The sequence below is a fragment of the Poecilia reticulata genome, linkage group LG22 (assembly GCF_000633615.1).
Source record: "Poecilia reticulata strain Guanapo linkage group LG22, Guppy_female_1.0+MT, whole genome shotgun sequence".
NCBI lineage: Eukaryota > Metazoa > Chordata > Actinopteri > Cyprinodontiformes > Poeciliidae > Poecilia > Poecilia reticulata.
This window is the reverse complement of record NC_024352.1, coordinates 12689698-12715573: the sequence shown is the minus strand read 5'-3', so window position 1 is coordinate 12715573 and position 25876 is coordinate 12689698. Positions and strand designations below refer to the sequence as shown.

Genomic DNA, 25876 nt, shown 5'->3' with positions numbered 1-25876 from the left:
GATTTACTCCCCATTGAGCTCACAAGACCTCTTCTCAAATCTAAATGAGATCACCCTCCTTACAGTACGTGCCGTGATACGCTGAAGCTCATCTCATGAACATAAAGCTGTATTATATTTCAGGCCAAGCACTATTTGTCTGCATCAAGTGCCTTCTTTTCATTAGATCTGACTCTGAGCCTAGAAATGCTTCCCTCTCTGGGCAGTGCAATAATCATCGTTGCTCCTGTATCTAATGCATCCCATTTTCTTTTACAGAAATATAACAATCCTCCTCACATAGCTTTCCTTTTTTATAAGGTTTTGACCAATTTAAGCAGGTGCAATTGGTGACACAGCATCCTAAATCCTCCAAATGTAATATTAATTATACTTAGACCTTGTTAGAAATTGTAAGGTTCTTGTATGGAAATTCTTGTCATAATGCTGAATTTTCAGGAGGACCCATTTGCAGAGAGCTGTATGGGATTCTTTATCAATCATATCTATATAGCATCCGAATCTTCAAATGACTTAAAGCGATGTTGAAGTAATCTTAAACAGATATGAATGCTTCATGTATGCTTTGAGGGCATAATAAGTAATTGTAAGATGGCTGAAATGGAAATTGGGAATACTGCGATTGAGAATACTGCACATTGTTGATCATGTTTTTGACCATGTACCTTGCTGGAGTAAGCATGCCCTCGATTTACACCTGGCTATAAATATTCATGCTTTCACCACAGCGTGTTACAGGATTGATGCCTGAGATAAATTAGAAACAAGCTGCTGACGGTCTCCAATCCGTTTCCACGGTTAAAGTCACAATCTGAGCCATTAAACACAAAAGCTGTGATCAAAAGCTGACCTAGAAGCAGGCCTCAAAACAAATGCTGTAAAATATTTTCCCCAAAGTATGCTTAAAGAAATGTTTCGGTTAAAATAGATTCAAGAAATCGAAAGAAACGGAAACTCCAAGAAGAAGTGTCAATTGTTACTGTTTTCACAATATGGTACAAAGTGGTTCAAGTGTCATCCGTCAGGGGGAAGATACCACACTGTATAAAAAATTAAGGGGAAGCTGACATAAGTGAACAAAACAGAAATAGTCCCATTTTTATAGTGCTTTTCTTGTCTTGCTGGGCACTCAAAGGGCTTTTACACTACAAGGCTCTTGCACTCATGCAGACAGAGCATCTTTGTCTGTTTTTTATGGGCTAAACAATGTTAGTTTTTCTTTCATACACACAATTGTAAGTCAATGAATTTATCAAAGAGAGATTCATTGTGTTGCTGAAGACCTATTTGGCAGCAGAGATAGGACTGAACAATATTCTGACTGATATATAATTTGTGCTCCTTTTGATACACTTCTAAAAAAAAAACCCAAAAAACTGTATTATTATCTACCCTTCCGATCCAACCTTGTGAATTATTTCCTTTTACAAATCATTAATTTAACTCAGCCCTCATATCTGGTTATGTGGCTGTCTCAATTAAACTCAGTTCATTATTCCCCTAAATAAAAAAAAAAGCTGAGTTGATCCTGACATGTCAAACTTACTCTTCCCTTTTTATCTAAAATCCCAGATTGTACCATTACCACGCAATTCAAATCACAACTTACGAAATGTCTGAACTCAAACAGTTCAGGTTTTGTTTACATAGCAAAACTAGAATAGCCCCCCTTAAAATCACAATTTAGATTCTTATGTCTTCTAGCTCTGAATCACTTGGTGTCATCATTTGCCTCAATGTTATTACACTCATCTAAACCAACAACTCAGCCTTCTCATTGGCTTCTCTTTCCGCCATTGTGCTTCCCAAGATTCTGTGCTTAAACCTCTACTTTAATAAGGAAAATTGACCACATCTTTCTACATTTCATTGGCCACTACAGACTCTATTTCCATTGTTACACTGATGACAACCACGTCTATCTTTTGCAAAATCCCTCAACCGGTGTTGACAACTGTTTTCTTCAACTCAAGTGCAGTAAATCTTCCAAGTTAATAGACCAAAATCTTGCACCATATATCTTCTCACAACCTCTTCTGCAGCAACCCCTTATGGACAGCAAATTCAGAACAAAGATCTTATGGAGCAGATTCTAAGCCATTTCCAAACTGTACTACACTCCTCTGCTTACAATCATTAAATTTTAACTTCTATGTCTTCCTCTCAGCACTAATCTAAACTTAGGGAGCCAGAACCTTCTCCAAATGCAGTGCCTTCACTCTGAAACGTTCTTCCACAATTTCCCAGGGACGTCAAAAAATATCACTTCTCTAAACTCATATTTCTAAAAGTCTGGTAAGAACACACATCCAGATGGTTGAATCTGTAAACTAGGGGGAAAAAAAAGAGAGAGAAATACATATTTAAGACGAGCATTTTCTACTGAAATTTGTGATAACTAGTTAAGGCTATGAATGTGAGAGTGATCCTCCAAGCCCTCGTATTTTAAATCTGCTGTGAATGATTTGGCCACCTCATCACTAGTGCACACTAGTCCTTCTCTGTGTGCTACAAACAGCTGAGGCGTGGATCGATGCTGCACCATGTAATCTCGACGTATTAGCAGCTTGTGAGGTTTGTCTGTATTAGGTGGCTCCTTTAAATGCTGCAGGCGACATCACCTTGAAAGACTACAGTACAGCAGTGGACGTGCTTGTTTCATAACAGACAAGCACACACCCTTTGCACAAACAAAATATAACAGCAAATGAAATCAGAAAGAGCAGATAGATGCAGAGAGCCATTATTCTGCAAGCAGGCCCAGATATGCCAGGAATACAGGCACAGAATCAAATTAACTCTGGATTTGATTTGTCTGATAGACCTAGAGGTTTCCTCTTGGATGCATTTAATGTCACAGTGGTTTTGTTGTTTGACATCGTGCAGCTGATAACAGAGGTTTTGATGTCTGTCAGGTCCGACCTTTTGGGATTTTTTTTTGCCTAGTTGCTAAGCAGGTTTTTGTAGAATTCTAAATAAAGTGTTCTCGTTTAAAATACGAGAAATACGAGCTGTATTTTTCTGTAAAATCAGTTCTACCGTAGAGCAACATGTCGTGATCCGTGTTTGAGTTTTGCTGTTTTGTTGTGCATCGCTATTAGTCTTTTAAAAACTAGTCCCTTGTCCTACACTGTTTGTGTCATACAGATGGTCTGGGCTGTTGAGAAACGATTGCCTCCTGGAGGAGTGGACTGTGTTGAAATTTTAAATTTCATTCAATTGCTAACATTTGCCCGTGACGTATGTAAAGCACTAATTTTACGCTAAGAATCTGACCAGAAATTGCCTGCGCTGTAGACAGTCATCCGCCACTGCAAAGAGAGACGTACCTATCCAAACAAGGCCGCTGTTAATGTTAATTTAAAATTTGGAAGTGTGGACAAAACGGACTGAACAACTTTGTTCACTTCCTCCACTGCCATTGCTAAAACTACAGGCAGAATACAACTCTAAAACTGCACAGAAAATAAACGCCACTGTTCACAACTTCTTCTGTTTGCTGATTGGCCCAGCAAAAAAGTCTATTGGAGACGATACAAGTCAAGGGGAGAAAGCCCAGACTGTGCTGTAAGCAAGATTTTTTATTTTTTTTTCCAGCAGAGTTGCACAGGAAGGTAATGGCCAGGCTACATCACTATATAAAAAAGGTAAAATGTAGCTTTCCAAAAATGAGCTTCTAGGTGCACATGCCTAAGATGACTTGAATATGAGTTTTTGTAGATAATTTTTTAAATCTCCAACTATTTTTCCAGCAAAACTGAGCAAGTGTTACTTCCTCTGAAAATGATCACCAGGGAGATAGTTATAATACACAGTATTTCCAGGTAACCTCGCTATGTATATATTTATAATACAGTTATGCCTTCACCAACTTTCCTATCAACACCAGACTGTAGATGTGGTTAAAAATAATCTAATCATTCTGAAGTTAGACTGTGGGAAGGGTTTGGGCAAGCTGAAGGAGTTTTGATGTCAGACCTCATGTAGTGCTGTGAAGCTACTTATTGAAAGCAGAAAAAAATGTCAAAGGAGTATAAGCTCCCAAGGTAGATAAAACTTTATCAGCAGAGCACAGTCTATTGACTTTTGTTTTGTCACAAGAGATTGGAGAAATTCAATGACTTCTTCTCACACAAAGGTTTTATCCCATCCATCCATTGCCTATACCCACTTACTAGTGCAGGGCAATAGGGGGACTCAGAATGTAACTTATAACTGGAATCTCCAGTTGCCATTGGGCAAAAGGCAGTGTACTGGACTAGTGACAGTCCTTCAACACATGGGAGACACATAGGACTGACACACACTCATAACTAAGGGAATTTTAGAGAAACCAACCGAAGCTAACATGATTTTGGACTGTACATAGAAAGAACCCAGTCACTAGTACATCTCAACCAATCACTTTTCTATGCACTTCAGCACTGCACAACATAATGGCCACCAAAGCCTAGAGCAGTGATGGAACAGTCTACAGCTTTCATTTAAGTTAATAAAATATAGCTTTATTTGGTGATTTATCTGATATTGAGTCCCAATCAGGAAAAAATGCTTGAGAGGACTAGCTTAGACAACTAACAAACTGCCTACATAAAATGGGACTTATAAGCACATAGTCTGCAAGTAATTCTCAGAAGTGATGATTGACCATTTGTGACACAAACTATTAGAAACACAAAAATTCTGTCAGCTTTCAGCCCTTCCATTAGTGACTGTCACGAGAATAATGTATATTAGGGAGACACGCAAAAATAATGTCTCACTTTTCTACACATAATCAATCTCTGTTTTGTCAAAACATTTCTAGTATGCCGTCTGTGATGCCATTCAAACTCTGTAAGTTGGTCCGTGGTTAGACACATCACTTAAAAATGCTGTTTTCCCAAAAAAGTAACTTCATTTGATTAAAACATGTGGTGGTTGAAAGGGAAAGTGAAAATACTCAGATTCAGCAATGAATCATTCTCTTGTTTGTGTGCCTCATTTGGGGGAAAAAAGAAAGCACTGAAATGACCAACTTTTTATAAGCTGTCTTCCTTACGACTTTGTTCAAGATGCTGTATTTAATGGCATCTTTTTTGACAGAAAAACAATCCTTCCTCAGATTTTCAGGATGGTAGCATAGAGACGTCATCAACCATAAATGGAGGTGACTTTCCATTTTCAAATGTGTATTATGAAAGTCTCTTTACTTCAGAAAAGTGGATAGGTCAATTGTGATTTATTAATTTAGTTTACATTTTTTTAAGTTTCTTGCCTTCCAAATTTGAAGATGTATCCCTTTTAACATTTATACAGCTGTCTGAGCATAAATTTGAGAAGACATGTATCTATGAAACTTCAGTACACTTTCCCTTTTCAAATTTTTTTTTTTTTTTTTTACATTTTGAACTTGTTCTCCATTAACCATTCCCTCAGCACTCTGTGGCCTTCATAGTGTTTGGCATGTATGTCACTTAATGCTGACAACCTGCCCAGAGCACATCAGCCAAATGCAACAAGACAGATGAGACGTGCCCCTTTTGCACATCATTTAGCAAAAGTCATTCGACAGCACCGATAAGGCCTGTCGGTGAATGACCAGAATGAATAGTTAGCAGTGGCTTCAACCTCATTACAAGGACAAACTGCATACAGTAGAGCCTTGATAAGTCTGGCATGCTCCTCCCCCCCTTTGCTGTTCTCTGTTTGAATATGAAAGGGAATAACGCTTAATGCTTTTTCCTTCGTGGATGGTGGCTTGTATGGGACAGCGACCCGTGAAATTAATATTTTTGTGAGATGAGATTTGAGTCACTAACACACACACATGCAGACACACACACGCAAAGAGCGCCTAATTTTCTAGCCGACTGGAAAACCTCCCAACACAGGAGAGCAGAGAAAGGTATGGGATGTGTAAAGCTTTGAGAATGACGATACATAAGCAAAATTCAGATTAAGGGTGGAAAAGTAAATTGTAATATGAGATGCTGGACCTACTTCTCAAAAGTTGATAACAATAATCTAACATCAACAAATATTTTTTCAAGCAATGACAAGTTCCACACAGCTCTCTTTATTATTCTGATAACAAATCAGAATAATAGTTTTAAAAAGTTAATCACGACATGTCATGGCAGTATATATAATGTAAGACATATAATCTGTGGGAAAAAAATGAGCTCCTCTGCCTCCTCTCTCTAGTCCTTCTTCCATTTGCATCTTCAAAGTGGGCGACACAACAGAACATACATGGCAGTGGAATGAATGAACCATCTGTTTATGCATCTGTCATTGGTTTTAAATTAAACCAATAAAGCGTTGCCAGCGAAACCGTTTGGTAAGTACAAATTTCGTTGAAGTTGTAGATCTGCAGATATTTTTATTTTACGGAAAGACAGCTTAAGCGAGAATTTATCTTTTACAGCAGTCAAAGCCCACACTGATTGATCAGAAGCGACTTTAGTTTGGAATTACACATAACTGAAAGCTTGAAAAGCTAGAGCCTTACTTTGCCATCATTTTGAGCAAACAGCTGTCCTGTATGGTAAATGTCAGTATGTTTTAATTAAGAATTTTTAAGAAGAAGCTGAAATTATCCAACAATTTTATAGAGATGGAGAGATGTTTTTTTTTTTTTCAAATTATTTAGTTTTTACTTTTTGTATCGGGATGTTTTCTACAATTAAACCAGGGAAACTTAGATGAAGCCATTTCAAAAGAAAGCAGATTTTCTATGACATGCTGAGTCATATTAGTGCATCATTCAGGCTGCAAAAGAACCAGACTTTTGGAAGATAACAGAAAGGCTGAGCCCTGCACAGCAAAGTGGGTCTGTCTGATCCAATTCAGCTTTCAACCTCTTTCATGGAACATGCTTTTGTCTTTTTATAAATTAGTAAAATCAATTTAAAACCCACATATGGTCTATTACATGGCATGTAATCTGTTCTTGTAATGTAAATAATCAGTGATTGCTCAGAAAAAAAAAAATATTCTGAATGCTGCTCTTGTATGTTATTATTAAGCAAAAAATGACTGCTAATCTTAAGGTCAAAACAGAAATTGTGAGCAGTGCATGTTTGTTTTTTTGTAAGAAGAAAAATTAAGCAAAGTCCCATGAAAATAAAAATTCTACAGGTGTCAATCTGGTGATCTGAGATGAGCTATAGTCTTGTCAAGAGCCCTGACAGCCCGTTTCTTTCATTGACTTCCCTTGCTGTCTTCAATTTTTCTCATCTCATTGAGGCTGGAAACAATATCAACATTATATATGCACCAAACTTTCTGCTGAAGGGCAGTGAATTTTTTCCTGCAGGCTCATAAATTACCGCTCCACCTGGTTGTGCACTGTAAGAATGCTGGATGCTTAGCCAGCCGGCTTCATTCCTCAAGGCTACAGATTCGGATTGACAGCCCGTCTGTCCTGTATGCCACTGTTTGTCACCGAAGCTTCTGGGTTGCTGGGAAAAGGCTCTGCCAAGTGACCTTGAGCCCTGCTGAGGCCGGAGGACTCCAGCTAAAAGCCTGTTCCCCTGTTATAGCAGGCAATAGATGTTTCAGCCAAATACCCTATAAGAGGGATTGATCGCTAGCTAAATGTGCCCCATTGTTGAAGTGTATTCATTGTCAAACAAGGAGGCCTTGATTCTGCATATTTCTGCACCATATTCATACTCCTTCAAGCACATGATTTGATCACATAGAGGAACAGGTCAGAAGTTTTCATATATTATTCGATGGCATATATTTGAATTTAATTTGGAGCTTTTAATTAGGCACCTGAAGTTTTTTTTTTCTTTTTTTTTCTTTTTTTTTCTACGGTATAGTTATGATTCTAAATTCAGATTCCAATTATTTTAAAAATAAGATTTTGAAAATTTAATGGGAATTTTTCTCTACATTATGCAGGGTCACATATAGGCTCAAATATATACATACGACTCCAACTACCTTTACTTTAAAGTCCTTCAACAAGTTGCAGAGTAACCAGGGCGTTTTTTTATAGACATATATGGAAGATCCTGCCATAAACCTGGAAGCATGTTTAATCGCTCTTCTTATTAGAATTGGTAGGAATCATATGCATTGCTCAGTTTGCTGCCATTTGCCTTGATTTTAACACATTTTCTGAAGGACAGAGGGCTTACTAAAGACATCAAAATACCTTTTGATGTGTTTAGCATCATTTTCGTAGACCATCCGACTGGGTTCAGTTTCAGCCATTTTGCCCCACTGATGAAAAGGAATTTGTTATAATGTTCAGAAACAACTCAAGAACCACAAACATTAAAGCCTATCATAAACTGCATGCTATTGGGCGGTAAGTGTCAGAGTCTCCAAATCTGGAGACTCCAAATCTCTCCAGATTTGGAGTCTCTCCCTCCAAATCTGCATAGCAGGCAGATTGTTGACACTTTCATAGTTGACACCTTTAAGGGTGTCAACTATGAAAGAAGCATTGCAAAAACAAAATAATCAGCACCTTCAAGAAGGACTGAAATTCATAGCTGCTAGATAAGACAAGCTTAATCCTTTAGGGAGAGTTTTCTGGTAAAATTAGAAATATTAAGCTGCTTTTTCACCATACAAGCAACAATGCTTGGACAAGTCCAGGTGAGGCATTCAAACCTATATCTCTACCACCTGTCAAGCATTTTAGTGTTAGCATCATAGAGTTCTTCAATTTCCAATTTGAAAATGACCCCCAAAAATCCAGTTAATCTTCTGGAATAGCTCTACTTGAACCACATGGAAGATTTTGTAACATATGTTTAAGAGGCAACTCCAAACCAGGAAACTAATGAGTTCAAATGAACTCTTTCAGTCCTCCCTCTTTCTAAGAGACGTTTATCTGAATATCAGTGGCTAATAATACATTTTGAGTTCCTGTCGTTAAAATTTGGAGAAAAAAACTAAACGTTTGTGACATTTAAGTCCATGATGTGTGTAAAAGAAAAAAAAAACTTACAACTGTCACTATATAATTTTAATGTTAGTCACTTCATTTTTTTTAACTCTTCTGGTCTGAAATACATAAAAAAAAATAGAAACTGTGGTTGGATTGTGTCAAGCTTTCAGTACTGAGAGCACAAGAAAGAGAAAAAAAGAATAATAATAATAATAATAATAATAATAAAAATATTGTCAGTGGTGGTTAACCCATCAAAATGGTGAATATCTTTGTGGAAATTGCTCCTAACATGTTATCAGCTGAGTAGTATTTCCAACAACCATTTCCAGGCAAGGAAAGGAAAATATATTGCATGTCATGGAAAAGAAAACTACAATAGTGGAGGAGTGGCATGAGGAAAAAATAAGCCTCTCGCTATCTTGGTCTATTCATCTCCTTTGTTTGTCCTCCCATTGTCTCCATTACTCTTCATTTGTTCGGGGTAGAAGCTCAATAAAGCAGAAATACGAGGATCCAGACTCCAGTCCCAGATTTTTGCTCCCGCCGAGCTCGCGGAACCAGCAGCAGTAAATGCCTGTTTTTCTAGTCTCTCTCCTCTCCTCTCTCTCCCTCTCTGTCTCTCTCTCTCTCTCTTTCCCTCTCTCCTCATCCTGCTGCACGCTGCTCAGCTCTGCTGCAGTGGATGGTCCTCACGGTGCGCTCGCAACTCACCTCAGTGGAGGAAGGAGACCTGAGAATCTCTCCTTCACTTCCCCAAAAGGCACTATTTCCTTTTAGGCAATCATCTTTCCACCATCCACATGCCTGTAATCAGAATGCCTGGATGAATGTGGTGGTTGCAGTCATAGGATAGATGAGAGAAGAAGACTTTTCCATGTATGATCTTCTGCTATCTGCGGACAACCGAGAATCCCTGCGCTCATAGATGCTTTCTGGTTGCAGAATAGGTGTAAGGTAAGTTCTCCAGCTTGAAGTTATTTTAGCGCAGAGAGCCTGTTTCACCCTTTTTTTTTTTTTTTTTTTTTTGAAAGAGTCAACATGTTCTAATGAGGATGAATTTGTTGAAGTTGAGTGCAAACAAGTTTGGAATAAGGTGTGGGTAGCATCAGACATGAATCCATTTGTAGTGAATCTTTGGGGGTCTGCAATGCTGAGCTTTTTGTCAGTCTGTTGAGCTTCTATCCCATGCCAAAGACCTCTGCAATAAATCCTTTTCAACTGCACCAAATTAAAATTGTTAACTCTTTCACTCATCTGTGCTTATGTGTTTGTACACGGTTTGCATGCACCACACATTTTCATTGGTGATCCAACTGAATTAGGCAACGGTGAATGATATGTCCTAAAGATGCAGGAAATAAATAACTACGCTTTATTATTATTACTATTATTATTAGTATTATTATTCCAGGGGAAACCCTGCAGCGGTACCTCACACTTAGAGTAATTCACCAGAGATGAGCTGTGAGGTTCTGTGACAGCTGTGTGCATCGAGGGCACCACTCTATGCGTGTGCTTGCATGTGTGTGTGTGTGCGCGAGGGGGTGTGTGTGCGTGTGTGAGAGAGAGTCCGCAGTGTTAGTGTGGGCGTTTGCATGCGTCTCATGAAAAGTGGAATAGGTGAACTCTTGCGTGGGCAGCCTCTGCGCTGTTTTGTGAATGAAGTGCTTTTAGTCTGCACTCAAGGAGAAATTGGCATGTTTACGTTTCTGTGCGTGTGTTTTCCCTTTTAACACTGTCAACTGTCGCTCATCTCGATTTGCAAGCACACACACGTCAGCAGCATACACCCTCTTCTGGGAAATACCCGGGTGCAGCACAGTGCCAGCTCTATCAGGTACTGGCTGGCGCGTTTTGTTGGAAATGGTCACTCTCACAACCCAGGTTCCACGCTTTCCCAGGCTGCGTGGTGAAGCAAAGAGGCGCTGCAGTCAGTCAGAGGAGATGTTTGAACATTCATGTTCACTGCTGCACTGCAGGCAGAATCTCTCCCTCCAAATCTGCAAAGAGGCCAAGCTTTCCTTTGGCACAGGCAGAAGAGGCTTGATTTGAGAGGCTCTTCATTGTTAGTTCACGCTTGTAATCCAAAGCAACTTCTGCAAGTCTGTTGGGTGTATTTCCAGGTGATGGGGTACTCATCATTTTGGAATTAGCTGTTGTATACATGAGCAATTGCGTGGCTAATGTCACATTTATACAAATGCCTCAATAAACACAATGTGTCTGTGTGAGGAAGGGAACCCCAACTAGTTACTGTGGATCTCATTATTCAAGATGGCCAGGATTTTAATTGGCCATTCCTCATTTAACATTTTTTTAATTAAAAGCTATCTGCATTCATAAAAAAAACAAAAAAAAACAATCTGACCTGCTGAAATATTAAAGCACTGAATAAGTAGACTGAATCATTTATGATTCAAAAAGGGAAACAAAATTGAACAATCAGTGGATAAAAAAGTTTAATAAACAGTGATCTGCCCATTTTTATCTGGTAAAAATGGACATTTACAAGGGACAGCCAAGTTTGAAATCTTCTTGGATTATGATAAATTTAGGATGTTTTCAATTTGTATTTTTTAATCCCTCAAATTGTATTAAGTTTTAAAAAAAAACTTTCAGCTTATAAACAATATAAACAACTTCAACTTGATTCCAGCAGATTTTGATAAGAGTTCCAAGAGAATGACCAGAAATCATTTAAGCTGCATGGTCCCAGTAGTGTTAGAGTGGTTTTCCAAATATGAATGTTTTGACAGAATATGGGCTCAGTAGAAAATTACAACATAATGACAATGAAAGCAACCATATGGTCACCACCAGCTTCACTGCCACAGGCTCCCACAAAATGTAACAGCACTCTGAAATGTTAGATATTTGTATTCTGTAGCTTCCACAAAACACCCAAGCATTTACATTGATATATGTGGAGGGAAACTGGTGGTTACATTTCTAGAAATTGACTTCTACCAATCAAGAGGCTTTGCTTGTGGTCAGTGTTGATTTCTAACTCATGCCATAACCAATTAATAAACAGCTTTTAAGAAATTATATTTTTATACTTGAGAGCTTGTAAGTTCTGGTTCAATAGGCCAAAAAGCTTAAGTAACTGCTTAGAAGTGTGCTTAATTCAAAACAAGACTTCCACTTCTATCAGTAGAAATTAAGGGCTACGTTGATTGTCAATGTAAATTTTAAAAAACATTAAAAATGTTTAAAACTGTAAGGTATAAACATTGTTTTTGTACAGTAGCTCAAATTCTTTCAGATTTGACCATTTTTTTTCTACTCAAGCTACATATTATGAGCTGAAACATAAACATGCTTTTATTTTAACGATTTGATTTTAGCTCTGACTGTATTTGAGTTTTTTTCTTGTGCTCAAAAATCTGCTGCAGCCTGTAGTTAGTCGTCTTCTGTCAGACACTGAGAACTCGAGTTGGGGTTTTATAACTTATCCTGCTTTGCATTAACAGGTTAACAGGTTAAATTATCAGAATTTACAAAATCATGCAAAGTTGGCACTTTTAATGGACTTTTAATGCAACTTTGAATTAAAAGTGTCATTATTTACCGAATGACACTTCGTCACAACAGTCATAAGCATTCATAAAGACTTCTTTATGTTCATGACAGGTGTTATGTCATGTTTATGTCATGTTTACTGTCATAAACACACCCCTTCAAATAAAGTGTCACCCACTAAGGCTCACCAACAAACCTATAGGGAAATCAAAAATAGAATGCAATTGAGGTTTATGACTATGAATTTTGACAAAGTGTGAAAGGGTTCAAAGAGGTGAATCATTTTCAGGGTATCGTAAATTATAATGTGTACACTTTAATTCTCAGTATTTCAGTGTTGAGCTAAATGAACAGAGATTACATTTTAACATTCTGGAAAAATAATATTTGTCCTTTGAGCAGAGTCAGATTTGTCTCAGAAGGACACAGAGCTGTAATCTAAAATGATTTGCACAGGGCCAGGCTAGTGACCTCCATTTATTTTTCTGTCATACCTGAAGTGTTGCCCTGTCTGTCCACTGGCGGGTGTGGCATTTTAAACCTAGAGACTACATTAACTTCGCTGACAGTGACAGTTCAGGAGTGTCTCATCAGAAACCTACTCCTTTGGGTTCGTCTCTTTGTGCCCCACTGCCTATAGCGTCAGAAAATACTTTCCCTGTTGGTGCTATCCATGGTCCACATTTTTTATTTGAGTCCTTTCTACATGCATTACTTCTGACTTACCTGTAAAAAGTGAGAAATGGACAAAAAGAGCTTCAGCTAAAGCACAGATGAAATTTCCATTGTTTGTGTTCTTGAAATTTTGGTATTGCCTTGATGGTAATCTTCACTGAAGCTCAAATGCTGAAAGAGAAAAGAAAACAAATTTTAAGCTGTAAAATAAGGAGAAGTACCACTAATATATGATCCCTAGTGTGTATTATCTCTCTTGGCATGCAGTAGTATCAGAAAGTGACACACACACACTTATACTTTAGGCCTGTTTAGAGAGAACATTTTGCTAATTTTGGGGCTGGGATAGGCAGCAAGATTACCCATGGTGTATATTCAAACCCCAAGACCTCCTTGCTATAACGATATAGTAGACATACTATGAAGCTTGCCCATTTGTTGTTCGGTATATGCACTTAATACTTTGTCCGGGGTCGTTTTTACATAAACTTGTACATCGGTGCTGTTCTACAGGGAGGCAATCAGCCTGGGGTTCTGCTGGGCTGCTAAGGAAGCCCAGTTCATGTTAAGGGTGGGCTCAGCTCATCTGTATTGTTGGGTCTAGTCTCTTTTGTCTTTCTCCTGACAATACTCTATAGACTCTCCTCCATGCATAAACCAGGCCAGTTTGTTGAACAATGAAGCACATTAAAGCATTATTAAAGCAGGTGCTTTTGGCAATGTGAGCAGAAGCTGAATCCTGCTGAGCATTTGAAATCAGCATCTCAATGAAGCTTCTCAATAGAGGGAAGCATGAGGGGATCTAGAAAATCCTGGTAGATGGCTGGACTGACTTTGGACCTGATAAAAACACAGCGGACTAAAACAATAAACAATAAATGTGAAACTGAAATTTGGATTTTCAGAAGTTGAAAGCCACAATACTCAAATCATATCACTGTGTGTATTAAATCTACATAAAGCAGGCACTTTACTTTTTGAACGTGGTTGTTGAAATAAGCTTAATGTATTGAGATGCACTTCTTAATGAAATGGATAAATGAAATCTACCAGAAGGAAATTGTTCCAATGTCCATGATAATAATTAGGCAGTCCGTCAAAGGAACGGGTGGAAAATTTATGTCACAAATCATGTCCAAATAAACCTATTTAATGTTCTAAACTAGGATGAGACATTCCACCTACTGTGGTTGACCCGCTGCTGTTTTCAGTTGAGATTATGTATGTTTTTTGGATGTGTTTGAGCTTGCATGAGGCTTGAGTAAGAATCCGTTCTCAATCTGTCTGCTGGTGTAACAGTTTTGACTTCATGCTGCGTCCAAATGACTCTTTCAGTCCCTCTCTTTTTTTTGGAGAGCTCACACAGAAACATGCACACACCAGCAATAAACATGCTCTGTGTCACTGAGGCTCCAAACGGCTGACTCTTCAGAGGAGAGCTCTCTCCCAATGGGAGTCTTGAACCAAACCCAAAGACAAGAGAATAAAGCTTTCCCTTCTTCTGTAGATGCAGCACCCATCTACCCTTTCCTCATTTTCGGTCTGTCACTCACCAACACTCGCTTTCTCTCTTTTCTCTCTTTCCCCTAACAATGAATAAGTTGCAATGCATTCTCAGCCACTGCCAAACCTGAACTTCTGAGCTACAGGTAAAAGATTAAAGCCAAATGACTCGTCGGCTGAAACAGAACTATCGTACCTTTTTTTTGCCATTTGAAAGCACCACTCAGTCCTTCTTCTTAACAGTTGCACTTAAATAAGCTGTGGTGCTTTTTTCCCTTAACTCCAACAGCAGTTTGCTGACACACCTTCATTCCTCTGGTATACAGTCAAAGGATGATAAACTGTTGACTACTCTGCTATGCTGCCTCTGCTTCCCTAGCTGGCAGTGCAAAGAGCACTGCAGAGGATGAAAGAAAACACAAATAAGGCTGATGCTGCAATTAAAATAAAAATGTTAAACGCATACTGTGATAAGACATATAGAGGTTGTTTTTGTGCTCAGCACATTGATATTGAAACAATTGAGACACCTGAAACTTTTAAAACTGTGCTGATAATGTTAGTCTATAGGCTTAAAAGGCCGGGATAGTCATTGCAGCAAAGTGCTAACTTTATCCTTATTCTATGTCATTAATAAGCAGCCATATCTATTTTACCTGCTCCCATAAACAGTTTGTTAAAATTTAAGACTCTCTTCAAGGCTCCATGGTTACACATCTTCATCCATGTGCAAAATTGCAAACTGTGGTTTTGAGAACATGACTGGAACGACTTTTTTGTTTCAAAGTAGAGTGTTGAAATTGTTTTTTTTCTGTCGAAAAACAATTTTAAACACTTATTGTGATTTATTTGTTTAATACGTTTAGCATTTGTAGGTTTTCTGACTTAAAAAAAGAAAACTGAATGTTCTGTGTTGTATACAGTAGTAGGACACCTACAGCTTATTATTTTGATTAGCTTAAAATCCTGTTTGTTTGACACTATAACACAGGACCCATCTCCCTTAGTTGCCATGGAGACAGCATTAGGCAGTGGTGCCTCAATGTTTTTTTGTGTTTCTTTACGTAGCCCCATGCCAAGCCATCCTGCTTGTTGGGGGCTCACCCGTGCCAACTGCGTATGTGGGCGGATATATGGGTGCATGCGTATGTTTTACTGACTCTTGAGTGAGTGGGAGAGAAAGGAATGGAAGATATCAAAACAATATGGGGAGGCATCGTGATAATGAACCGAAAAAAATAAAAAAGAAAAGAAAAGCTAGGGGAAAGAGTGACATGAAGATAAATTAATGATGAGTATGTGTGGGACAAATGCACTGTGATCAGACCTACATTACGTGCGCACACAGAATTTCCAGCAGAGGATGATGACAGTACGCACATGTGAGTGAGCAGGGTAAGTGTGTGGGTGGAGGGATGCCGCAACAGTGCAGCTTATTCTGCCTTCGGTTTGATCTCTGCAACTCTCTCACAGGGGTTCTCACTGCATTACTTCACAGTGGTTCACACAGCTTGATGCCAAATACAGACTGCTTCTCATTATTTTATGGCATGACAGCCTGTAATTGACACCATGGATTTTGAATTCTGGAAACGATCTTTATTTCTCAGCAATATGAGCATTAGACCGGTACAAAACTAAAGTAGTCACTCACTGCATATACATTTTGGCATGCACTATTCTTTTTTTATTCTTCTTTTGTGACAATATTCTAATTACTGTTACCAAATTCATGACATATTTACGCATGGTTATAAATTAGTAGAAACACAGTCGTTATTCTTGCTTCAATGTATTGTTACTTCTGGTCTGAAGGTGTCACTGTTGGATTTGTAGAATAATCTGTGTTGTTCAAGTTCTCCCTCAAACTTCTGCCACTCAATTGTGCATCTACCTTTCATTTCAATTAGTCTTTGTGAATTTCAGCTGCATTAGCATCACTGCTTTTGTAGACCATGTTCTCCACTACTGCAGAGTCAGCACAACTGGAACTTAAATATCACTGGAAGAACCCGATAATAACATTGTTTTAGTTCCTGTAAGCCACACAAATGCTTCACTCACCTCAGGTTGCTGGATGCCTGAAACTTAAAGCGTAACTTGAATCATCACTCAACTGATTAATTTGGTTCATTACTGTAAAGCCAATTGCAAGCTCTCAGAATATTGCATTTTCTTCCAAAATGGTTAGTTGAGCCTCTAAATTTATCAAAATGAAAGTAGGGCTATTAGGATCATTTCCCAACCAGTCCTCCAGTATTTCTACCTTTTTGCTTCACACACACAATCACCTCCTCCAGTGTTTTGAATCTTTATTCTTAATCCAATATTTACCATCCATGTAACCAAACAATCAATGTTTCTGGAGACACAAAAATAAATGTTTTATATAGCAAGTAAATATTATAATTAAATGGGGCTCTGGATAAATGTCAGCTGTGCTTTTTGCTTTGCAAACTTAACTATAGATTGATTTATCATTATCTTATTCTTATATTTTCTGCTACTTAGTGCGTACATAGATAACTATTGTATTTAATTCAGGCATAACTATTTTTATATATCCTGTATCTTGCTCAGTCAGTGCTAGAAATAGCAGTGATCGATCAGTCTAGTGATGATTCTCATGATGTCAGCATGATGGAAAATCAGTTAGCGTTTAGACAAAGTTTTTTTTTAATATAGTAAAATGTATGTTTCTGTGTTTTATGCAAATTTTACTGCATCTTTGTTTTATGATGTATATTATTATTGAGCATTGGGACTGCTGTACAAATTCTATAGTTAAAGAAGGTTTGGCCTCAGGCTGTGCCAGAACTCCAGAACCTGTTACTGATGGACATAAACTTTGATGAGCTGTGGTCACATGATAGTACCTACACATGTTCAGCTGTAAAAAAAAATATTTCAAAGGGAAAACTATATAGTCTCTGGGAGAATTGAGTCATCACTGCTGAAATTGCAAAGTGAAGAAGAAAGTGAAGAAGTAATAGGAGTGTGGAGGGTTACTGTTTGCATCTTTCAAGCATAACAGAGGGTCAGGTAGGAGGTCTTTCCATGGATATGGTCATCTGAACATGATTTAGTTGGCATTTCTTACAGCTGTTTGAGGTTAACAAAATATTCACACAGCAATATGCTTCGATGTGGACAAATACCTTGACTATCATCGCTTAAGCTTTGTTTTAAGCTCTCCATTTATATACAATTCAAGCTAATATATTTTTACATCTCACTGTTTCTAGAACCCAAATCCGCTGTTTTTAATCTGAATGTTAAATAATCACCATCACTGGAAGCTGTATCGGACCACAAGTTCAGTCCAACTCTGCACCCGTTTTCCTGTCTGTGTCTCTTTTCAGTATATTTCCTTTCCTCTCACTCAACATTAAAACATCAAATTTCTTATTGCTGTCCCGAGTTTCAGTTTTTTGTGTTTACTCAGTGCTTTTTTTCTCCTGCAATACAAACATAAGCAATATTTGCTTTTGCTCTGGACATCTTGAAAGGATCTTGAGAGTAATCAGTGCAGCAAAATCTCTCTGAGGGACTCAGATCTTACTGCATCATGGCCCAAATCACATAAACAAATCGCATATATCCCTTTAGACATGTGTAAATATTATTTTACAAGTTTTGCACATCCCTTTCTGTATATCCCATTACTTGCCCCAGCTTTAAGAAAATATTCAGTGCATTGAAATGTGGATGATTACTGCTAGAAATACTAGACTGTATTGCTTTCTAAGTTGAGATGAAGCATGCTAAATAAACATGTGATTACACATGCACAATGTTCTAGACTCAGGTGTCAATATAGGTAGAGGGGCAGGGGAAAAAATAAGACTTCGACCAGGAAGATGTTCAAAGCAAACCCAAAAATGCTGCGCTCTTTATATACTCAGATCAGAGATAAACCACAAATAGGATCAGTCTGTTGCTACTGTCCTTAATTGGAGCACCTCCTTATGATTGAATTAGCATTACGTTATAGAGTGTCGTTCAGAAGTTTACAGGAACTCATCATAAGCTTGAATATTATATTAGTTTTGGACTTTTAATGATGCATTTCACCATGCATGGATGATCTTTGATTGATAATGCACCATATAACTCCAAGCAGGGCCAAATTTCTGCATACGGAGTTAGCTATATTCACACATCTCAACCAATAATAGTTTAAAACTTTAATGCATGTTTGAGATCATTGCCTTGTTGAATACGTTTTTTTTTTTTTTGTTTTGTTTTAAATGTGACATTTGAGGCTAGATGACAATATAACAATACATATTAAAATTAAATGAGCTTTATCAAAATGAATGAAGATCATACAAAAACAAGTCCCTTTTTATTGATTTGGCTTGTCTCCTTGCCAGATACAAGCCTTATTTAATAAATCCAAATATGCAACTGGGACAGCACTATGAGGTTCTTTATGAGGTTAAACTGTCCTGGCAGTGTGGGCAATCTGGCTTCTCTATCTGGCATGCCTGAAATGCTACAGCATGACATGTGAAAAGTAGAAATTAAACTCATATAAATCACAAAACCATTATGACATTCATTGTATTGATGAGTATAAATTCCAGATGCATTTTCCCAACAAACGCCTCTCTATTGAGTCATACGATGGAGGCACTAAGTTAAATGAGACAGGCAGTCCTGTTTGTAATGAACATCCACTATCCAAACTGAAAGGCACTATTTTAATAGTAATCTTCGCAGAAAATGTTCTTCATCATAAATATGAAATGGTATGATGAAACAGTTTGAAATAAAAATTATTTTATTCATTCAGATGAACACTATTTGTGCATATTTCAATGACCTGAATGGAAAATTCTTTCAGAGAATTGAAGCTCATTTGATGTTCTTTTTTTGAATACTTCACTTGTGTGTCGGCATACTTAGAACTTTTTTCAGACTTTCACGAGTAGCTGGTGACTTTCTCTGTTGACAGAGGTTAATACAGCAGCAAGCATATTTACAGGGCCAACGGAAATAAGCAAACAGTTTCAGGGTGGATAATTGAAAGAAACAGGAAATTTCCTTGTGGGCTAAAGGCGTTGGCATTAAAATTAAGTCAGTGCCCGGGTTAAAATAAAGAAGACAGACCAGGCTGTTTGCATCACTAGCTTGCACTCACTGGGACAACCAATGTGAAACTGGCAGTGGAATGCGCCATGTGACCCTTTTAGTCCTGTAGGACAGGGGCTAACTGCCAGTTACCACAAGAGCATCGAGCTGTAGTGGACCTTTTTTCAGTTATCGAGCTGCTACATGTCTCTGGGACATGTCACACTAGATGGCTAGTAGAAAAAATAAAGTTTATGCCGTAAAGAGTATAATAATAATAATAATAATTAATTTAAAAAATACTACATGAATACAGAAAAATCACATCAAAGTATCTCTTTCCTCATGGTCTTCAGACCTGAGAGATGAAGTAACAGTAAATGTTTCCTTAAAGTTGTCAAATAGCCTCCAAGGTGCTATTTTCTAAAAGACAATGCGAGTCCCTTTGTTGTTGTCTACTGTCGCACACCACTTTACACAGTTAATGATCACAAAATACCAATTTGCCCACATCACCTCTTATTAGGCTGAACCTGGTAAGCTTCCATCCAATGACCACAGAGTGAGAATTATTGCTGAATTAAAGTGAACAATGCTTTGTTAAGTCTTTAGGGAAATTACATTTTACAGTACAAATTGCAGAGGAATAATTAAAAAGATAACCAGCTGAAAGTAGGAAGTGAGAGGCGGGTTTAAAATACAGCAGGATGTGACAAAAAGCACTTTGCTGTTTGTTGTTAGGATTGTGCTGCACAGCAGGACCAATTTCCACATTAACACCTTCTCTGTTTTAGCGCTGCAGAAATGGGGCGCCGCTGTGATGACGGTGTGGCTATCTAACTTCATTTTAAGGCTGGTGCGTGTATGGGGGATAAACACATCTTCAGTCATTAGTCTACCTCCCACGTTCTTCCTCTTTCTCCTCTCTCATACCTGATCTGCAGCATATTGAGCCAGAGACCCGCTGACTTGTAAGAGATGGGGTCATTAGGCCAAACACGTGCTGCTGTGAAACCCACTGTGTTCCACATGTCTGGTATTATCACCTACAGACATGACAATAGATGAGCACATTTTGGCCATTAATCATTGTTGAAGTAGAGCAAAATAAGGGTCTCGGTCTGTTTTCATTCAGGTCACTCAGAGTCCCTAAAATAAGATGTCTTCACCGTGGATTGTGTTTATAGAAACCTTGTCTCCTAGTTTTGATCTCTAAATTTAAGCACTGATCTGCCTTTACCTCCCCAGATTCCTGCAAGCAGGGCTGTTGCAGGATTTTGATTGAATGAGTTGAAGTCGTCAGTCAACAACAGCACGCCAAAGAGTAAACCCAATCTGTAAATTACACTGAGGATTGTGGGTGATATCAGCAAACAGATGCACAGTGCAGATGGGTTGGTTTTCTTTCTCTTTTTTTTTTTTTTAGTAAGCGCACAAAGCCAAATCTGAATGTGTCCACAGGGCTTTCAGAGGGCTTGCATTTGTAATATCATTCAGGCTGGCAAGCAGAGCGTTTAAAGCTAGGTGTTGGAGATGCTTTGGGACCCATATTGAACCATTTTAAATTATAATGTTCGCTGCTGCATACCAAAGAATTAGGACGAAGACTTCAAGTACCCATATACTGAAGGTAGGTCTCTCAAAGGACATCAGTCCAGATTTTTCTAATGAAAAGGAGGGACACAAGATTGAATTTCATTACCAAGTGCCGGTCTGAATAATTTGGGTATCTGTGAGGTTGTGATCTCATCACTAGGATGTCATTTTACCTTGTCAATCTATCACTTTGTCTAAATGGTTAGATAGAGGGTTATAAAATGCAATGTTTCTGAACAATCAAGGGTATTGTAATTCATTCTTTTTTTCTTGTTTTGTGTGAGATCTAAAACAAAATCTACATTTTTGACTGATTAAAACAATCACAGTGTAGAGGTTTTACATTAAGTGCTTAAATAGAAGGTAACTGAACTTCTCTTGTGTATTGAAGACGTTTCACTTTTCATCCAAAAGGTTTCCTCAGTTCGTAAGACAAGGCTCATACATTGCAGTCAGAACTATCACAACGACAAGGCTGCAAAGGTCACTAATGAGCCTTTGACCCTATCCTTCATTCACCTTATTGTGTGGGTCGTTTTCATTTCACTCAAACATGTCACCTGAGGCTGACAATATTTGAGTTGTTTTCGTCACCTGTCTGATGAAGCCTTTTGGATGAGAAAAGAAATGTCTTCAAAAAACAAGAAAAGAAGTTCAATTGCCTTTTGTTTAAGGTCTAAGGATGTCTGTTTATACCAACATGTAGATCATTTGAGGCAGAGCCAAAGGAAAAAAAAGTTGTGCCCCACCGTTGCTATTTTGAGGTATGACTTTTGAATAAAATAAACATTGAAGGACTTGGACAATTATCCCCATTTATTTATCAAAGCAGAGGTGGATAAGCTTTGTGAGTACATACGGTTTGTTGAGATGTTTATGGACTAGAAATTGAGGGAGTTTTTATATTTAGTGCATTTGTCAAAGAGCAGAAAAAAAAAATAAACAAAACATTTTCCGTATTTGACCTGCTGATAACCAATTAGAACCAATCATGGGGGAATTATGTGATTGCACTTTCTGGAAGATGGATTAGTGCATCTCTGAGTAAAAGAAAAAGGACCATATCTTTCTTCAAACATCTTATTGAAAAGCAAGAACAAACATTTTACTTATTTATATATTTTTTTTAAATCAAAATGAAAGCAAAAAATATCTGTGAAATACTTTTCTTCTCGATCAAGTGTTTGTGGACATCTCCATTGCCCTTTCAAATACTACTCCTCAAAAATTAACAATTGCTTCTTTTCAACTCTTACCCCCCAGATTTTTCCCGGCCCTTCCCTTCTCCATATATTATTTAAACTCGCATTTAAGGTGTTTTTGTCATTCCACTGAACGTGTTACCAAAACGCAATTCAATTTATATGATAAAAACATTCTCGGCATTCACAAAACATAAATAATTTCCCAGCGGTGCACACGCGTTGTTGCTGCCCATGTAGTTGCTGCTGCCGCCAGGCCGATTAGAGCCAGTGCCTCTAGGCCATTACAACATTGATTGGAATCATATTTTGTTGCAGAGGCGGCAGATACTGATCGACAAGCAAACTCCTAGGCAGGTTTCACATATGGGAGATGATGTGCTTGCTATTAATTAAATCAGTCTGTACCAGAAACCAAGAGTGAATGATGGCTTGTATTTAACTGAAATAAATAACCGGATTTGAGGGGGAAAATGTAAATGACGTATGTCCCCTTGAGTGTTTACCCCCCCAATACACACAGTTACACAACACAGTTCTGTCTTTATGATTTAGACTCTGTCACTTTGGGGCTGGCATGTAACAGTCTTCATGTGTGTGTTTTATGACAGAAACCACAAATACATTCTTATCCCACAAACAAGTTGCAAGATGAAACATGGAACATTCTTGTTTTTTTCACATAATTAAACTCCAAAACATGTGGTATTCTTTATCTCCCATAACCCTAAACATTTCTTCTGAAGTTTATAATTTGTCCCAGGGTTGCTTTGGAAACTGGATGATGGACTCATGCATCATTGCATGTTTTTGACCCTCAACCAACAAGTCGTGACTTGACTTTTATCCTTGGAAATTCAAGGCTGATTCTGACAAAGACAGACGGATCCCATAAGTTCCAGCTGTTTATTCTTGCTGGGCCATAAATCTCTTGCTGCTGTCTCCATACAGACAGACTAATGGAGATGCGACTTTCTTTCTTTTATCTCTTTCTCGCTGTGAAATTGATGTGTGAGCAGCTAAATGTAGACTCAAAAGGAAACCATCTGTGAAATGTTGAAATGTTGATGCAAGCACTTAAAAAAAAACAACAGTTTTTCTACCTGGAGTTATAAGTCTTTAATCATGTCACAGAAGCTCTGTGCATGCAGCTCTTATTTTTAATTGAATTCCTTTTGCATGTAGAGGCAAATGATGAAATGTGCTTAAATAGTTGCTTTTCTACATCATCATTTGATTTTATATATGAAATAGGAGAAAATGAGACCAAGCATTTTGCTTGTGTGTGTGTGTGTGTGTGCATGTGCATATCACAAGCCTTCATGTAGCACAAGTTATATAAAAGATTTGACTTGCAAATTTGACCATATTAAATTTTTTCTGCTGATAAATAATTGAGTATAATGAATGAACACTTTTAATGTGAAAGATTTTTTTTTACATTTCATTTCATTTAAAATAGTTTGATTAAAAAAAAAATTCAGTGCCTTGTAAAAGTATTCATTGTCCTTGAATTCGTCAGGGTTGTGTATTGGGATTTAATGTTATAGCCCAGTGTGATGAGTAGCATTGTTGTCAAATAAATGGAATTTTACATCGTTTAAAAATAACACGTTTTGTCATCAGTGCTTTTCATTCACTGGTGAACTTTGCAGAAGTATGAAGAAATTTTTCCTTTTTCCTTATTTGGTTTTGTCAATCTAAGATATTCAAGGTTTTCATATTTTTCAGCTGCCATCTTTAAGAAGTAGTTTTCATATTCAAGAAGTTGAATTCGAAGAAATCTGCTTCTTTTTCAAAACCTTTTACTCTAATAGACCTAAATAAATTCCATTCCAACCAATTACCTTCATAAGTCCCCCAAGTAGTAAATCCATCTGTGTGTAATGTCATTTTAGCATAAATACAGCCAATATTCCCCATGGTGGTGGCAGTGTTATGCTGTTGAGATGCTTTAAATGTGCACGAGCTTCTTCTTTACTCACTTTCTACAAGATCAAGTGCAAAATGCGAGGTTAAACTTTGCCCAAATTTTAGATGTAAACCATTGTGTTTACAGTTCTCTCTTTCCTTCCCCATCTGCCTCATGGCCATTCACTATTGGGTTGTAGGCAAACATGGAAGTGACATTTAAAAATAAAAGCAGAGTAGTGTGAAAACACCTTCAGGTGGTCGCAGCTGTCAGCGCTTCCACCCACAACAGCCATACCAGGCCAATTGCTGCATCAGATGAACTGCTAACTGCTCTGATGAATATGCCCTAGTATTTGAATGAGCATGACTCATTTCATTACGCAAAGAAGAGATGTTTGGAGAGACTCAACTCTCTCCATCACATAAATATCACATTATAAATACCATGTTAACCTTTTTTTTTTTTTTTACTTAAATGAGCATCACGTTAATTGGTCTGTCTAAATTGCCCCTAGGTGTGAGTGTGTGTGTGCATGGTTGTGTGTCTCTGTGTTGCCCTGTGACAGACTGGCGACCTGTCCAGGGTGTACCCCGCCTCTCGCCCGGCACGCCAGCTGGAGATAGGCACCAGCAATCCTCCCGACCCCACTGAGGGACAAGGGTGAAAGAAAATGGATGGATGGATTAAAAAGTAAATATGTGTCAGTAGTTCAAATCATTAAAAACTCACCTGGTTTTGCAAGTGTTTAAATATTTATATTTGAAAACGACAACGTATGACCAAGTAAAAAAAAAAAAAAGGTTTTACTGTCTGTTTATATTTGTAATTAATGCTATTTCAGGGACATATTATGATACGCGGTCATAGGGGGACAGTTTGGATTGAAATTTACAAGAGGTGGACTTCATTTGGAGTCAACAACCACAGACAAATCTAGCATGTGGGCTAAAACTGTGCAATTTGTTGTGTTAAGCAACGTCTGAACCAGAGGCAATGTTGGACTCTTTATACTGATGCTAAAAAGTAAAAGAAGTGAACTGTTGGATCGAGGCCCAAATTCTGCTTTTCAGATTAAAGTTAATATCATTAAGAGACCAAGAATCCAAGAGGGGAGCAGGACAGCATTGAAGTTGGGTCTAATCTCTCTCATTGTCACTTGACAATATTTCAGAGATTCTCTACTTGGTTTAGTTCAGATAAGCTTATTGGCCAATCAAGCCCAGTGATAACATGGTATTTAATCCAGGTAATGGGATCCTTGGCTGTGTGAGCAGATGCCAAGTCCTGCTAGAAAATGAAATCAATCTCTTTGTAAAAGCTTGTCAGCTGTGTTTTCCGCAAAGTGCTCCAACATTTTCGAATAGATGGCCTCAAAATCCTCTCAAGGCTGTATTTGCTTCCATTTTTCTTTTGTTGGTTTGCTTTGCTTACCACACTTTTTCCTTGCGCTGAACTTTCTGTTAATATGCTTCGACATAGCTCCTTGGGAAG

General features: G+C 37.9%; 1 protein-coding gene across 10 annotated transcripts in view; it reads left to right on the top strand.

The window, feature by feature from the left end:
• The window catches only part of dlgap2a (discs, large (Drosophila) homolog-associated protein 2a), a 184945-nt gene that overhangs the window by 31862 nt on the left and 127207 nt on the right, over window positions 1-25876 (top strand). For 2 of the 10 annotated variants that reach the window (XM_008399516.2, XM_017302479.1), the window contains exon 1: window positions 9534-9850. The exons of the other annotated variants lie outside the window; for them this stretch is intronic. The gene's annotated coding sequence lies outside the window, so the exon portion shown is untranslated. Of the gene's footprint in view, window positions 1-9533; window positions 9851-25876 lie in introns of those variants that run through there. 10 annotated transcript variants of the gene reach the window in all.